Source organism: Rhinopithecus bieti, unplaced genomic scaffold (genome assembly GCF_001698545.2).
Source record: "Rhinopithecus bieti isolate Rb0 unplaced genomic scaffold, ASM169854v2 scaffold_3767, whole genome shotgun sequence".
Lineage (NCBI taxonomy): Eukaryota > Metazoa > Chordata > Mammalia > Primates > Cercopithecidae > Rhinopithecus > Rhinopithecus bieti.
The window spans coordinates 6,642-10,641 of record NW_016804149.1 but is presented as its reverse complement, the minus strand read 5'-3'; positions in this window follow the sequence as shown (position 1 = coordinate 10,641).

Here is a 4,000-nt window from a genome sequence, read left to right as displayed (position 1 = left end):
GGGGCCTATCATGGGGAGGGGGGAGGGGGGAGGGATTGCATTGGGAGTTATACCTGATATAAATGATGAATTGATGGGTGCTGACGAGTTGATGGGTGCAGCACACCAACATGGCACAAGTATACATATGTAACAAACCTGCACGTTATGCACATGTACCCTAGAACTTAAAGTATAATAAAAAAATAAATAAATAAAGGTTAAAAAAAAAAAGAAAACCCCAAATTTGGCATTTGTTGAAAATATATTGGCTTCCATCACTGTCATTCATTTACTAAGAAGTCATACCATGTGGAGAATATATAAATTGTAACAGCCCAGAGCTGTGTGAATGCTCACAAGTAATACTGAAGAATTGTTCTCTTTGTGAATGCCTAGAAGTTCTCCAAGCTTGGCTACCATCTTTAGTAGTACTATTATTCTATACTATGTATTCTTTAAAAACTAATGTTAATAGCCATACAAATTAGCCAACTAAAATCAAGCAACACAACAATATTGAGTATTCTGTTGAGTCTTTCACAAAAGTAATAGTTTTTTTTTTTTTTTTTTTTTTTAAATGAGCACTTCATGTGTGCCTTTTGTATGTAGGGTTCATCTCTTTCTAGAAATTCAGAATTGAATCCAGATCTCCTGGGATTAACATGAGTTGTCTGTAATTGTCACAGTAAATTTGTCCACTATGTACTCTAAAGTACAGCCTTGTACTCTTGAAGTTTGCTCTTTTCGTACCTGCCCAGTTTCTGACACAACAAGAAGAAGCCCCGAGTATGTGTGTATTCTGTGTCACAAGAGCTCTTGAATATCTTTCTAGTCTTGAGGTTTGCTGGATGCCTCTGCTTCCATACGGATGCTGTAAAGGCCCTGAGGACAGGGACCGTGTCTATCTTGTTCAGCTCTATTTCTTTGATATATGGTAGGTCCTAAGTAAATGTTTGTAGGGTGGGTGGAAAGATAGAAGGATGAATGAGAGAAAGGAAAGAAGGCTGGAAAGACGAATGGAAGGTAGGTGGGTGGAAGGAAGGAAAAAAAGAATTTTCATTTTGATATTCCTTCCTTGTATTATTAGTAGTTATATTTTTACCATTCTTAGGTGGATATATTTCTGAATATCTGGGTATTTGGGTATCCCAAGGTTTGGGAAGATTTATAAAACAAAATCACACAAATAGAGACCAGTTGGAAGGGGTTGGGTAGAGATATCATGATTAATAGTAAAATCAGAATTATATAAAATATAATTTTTTAATATTTCCAATCATCATAATTATCATCACAAATTAATAGCTAAAAATGTGCTTCTAAGAAGATCTGTCTTCTTGACACTAGTGTTAATAAACAGATTTTAAGGTATTTATTTAAAGCAAAACAAAACAAAACCCACATTTGGCAAAAGACATAGAACTACAGAATCAAGAGGCTGATTAAATCCTATATGGGATAAACCCAAAGAATTTCACAAATATTGTATTGTGAGATATATCATATGTCATGTCTGCATGATATTTCATACACATATACAAATACACACATCACACACATATACACTTAAATAATCTATTTCTATATTAATAAGTATATATATATAAATTATAAATCTCAAGATCCATAAAGCAGTTTTATAAACATATTTTTACATATATGGTGTGTTTATATATATGTGTATATATGTTTGTGTGTAGACACACACGTATATAGTTCTGGAAAAAGAACAAGGAATATTCCATGTCATACCTACACATATTTTAATAAACCAAATGATAAAGAGAAGAAAGTACAAAAAATATATGTATTTTCATTAGCGAAAGATCAAAATCAGCATTTTATCGAAGTTTCATATCATTTAATACTTATAAACACCTTATGAGATAATCATCATCACATTTATTTCACCAATGAGGAAACTGAGACTTAGAAAAAGTAAGGGATTTACCTAACATCATGAAGTCAGCAGATATCGGAGATGAAATTAGATCTCAGGTCTTCTTTCCATCTCCAAGCCTCTGCTATTTTTATCACACTAAACCATGTTATCCAGGCAAATAATAAAATTTTAAATGTGGAAAGGTATTTGAAATTTTCCAGTGGCTTCTGCGCATGTTCAAAAGTGATCCTACACATTTGGAAGGGTAGACGTTATTCATTCTACTTTACGCTTAATGGAACTGAAACAGCAAAACATTAATGACTTGCCCAAGGTCAACTGATACATCAGGGCCGAAAGCCAAATCTCCAATTTCCTGAGCTGGAGTTATTTTTCACATCACATTCCTCCCAGTGAAGCTATAAAACAACAGTGTCATAGTATCCCTAGGATTTGTCAGAGGAAAATCTCACCAGCCTCGGGAAGTGGCACTAGGCAGGGAAGGGGTGGGGGTGACACAGCTGTGACACAGAACTAACTGGAGTCCTGGAGGGGAGGGAAACCCTTCCTTCAGGTGATGCAATAAGCCACATACTTGACTATTTGTGTGAACATTTAGAAGAGTTCCCCTGGTACCTTCCACAAGAATTTTTCTCTGGCCTAAACTTGTCATTTTTGGTTACAGTAAAATATTTTTCTGAGAATTTTAATTAGATACCGTTTCCTTGACTTCTTGACCTGCCAGTGTTCCTCAGCCCTGCACACTTTCAGGTGCTTCCCTATATCCTAGAAGAGGCAATCTTTTCAGGATATTATCACTATTCACAGTAGTAAAAGTCAAACAATGACAATAACAACAGAAGGATAAAATGAACAGAGGCCTTACTCTATACCTTGCATTACATCAAATTCTTTACATGGATTACCTCATTGAATCATCGAAACACACTGTGAGGCAGATGTCATTATCATCCCCATTTTGCAAATTAAGAAACTGAGGCATACAGAAGTTAGGTAGTTTACAAAAGGCAAACAACTTGCGAGTAGCAAAACCAACAATTAACTCCAGAGACTTAAACTTTCACTCTGCTGTATGTGACATCATTGATTACCCAAGAGTTGCATTCTTATTGACCCCTATTAGGTAAAATGACTACTAGTATTACTAACACTAATAATCATAGTTAACATTGATTGAACATGCATTGTGTATCAAGCACTGGGCTAAGGCCTTACACTTATAATTCCATTGAATCTTTGTCAACAATTCCATGAGGCAGATATTATCAACATTACAGTCAGCACAGAAAGACTAGGTAACTTATTCAAGATCACACAGTAAACAATTGGTTTGAATTCAGGAAGTCTAACTATACCTACTCTCATAATTTTTTTTTTAATTTAAGTTTTAAAAGGAGAATCTGTGGCCTATTCATAGAATTAAGCTTACTCATTCAAATGTCATTTGAACAATTGTTCTAAGAGTGTAGTGATCTACAGTGAGAACACATGGACACATGGTGGGGAACAACACACACTGTTGGGGGGAGGGAGAGCATCAGGAAGAATAGCTAGTGAATGCTGGACTTAACACCTGGGTGATGGGATGATCTGTGCAGCAAACCATCACGGTAAACGTTTACCTATGTAACAAACCTGTACATCCTGCACATGTACCCCAGAACTTAAAAGTTGAAGAAAAAAATAAAAATAGAGGTCCAGGAGGTGGCTTACACCTGTAATCCCCAGCATTTTGGGAGGCCAAGGCAGGAGGATTACTTGAGGCCAGGAGTTTGAGACCAGCCTGGGCAACAAAACACGACTTGTCTCCACAAAAACAAGAGAAAGATGAGAGAAAGAGAGAAAGAGAGAAAAGAAAGAAAGAGAGAGAGAGAGAGAGAGAAAGAAAGAAAGAAAGAAAGAAAGAAAGAAAGAAAGAGGAAAAAAAGAAAGAAAGAAAGAGAAAGAAAGGAAAGAAAGAAAAGAAAAGAAGAGAAGAAGAAGGAAAGAGAAAGAAGGAAGGAAGGAAGAATGGAAGGAAGGAGAGAGAGAGGGATGGAGGGAGGAAGGAAGGAAGGAAGGAAGGAAGGAAGGAAGGAAGGAAGGAAGGAAGGAAGGAAGGAAGGAAAGAAGGAA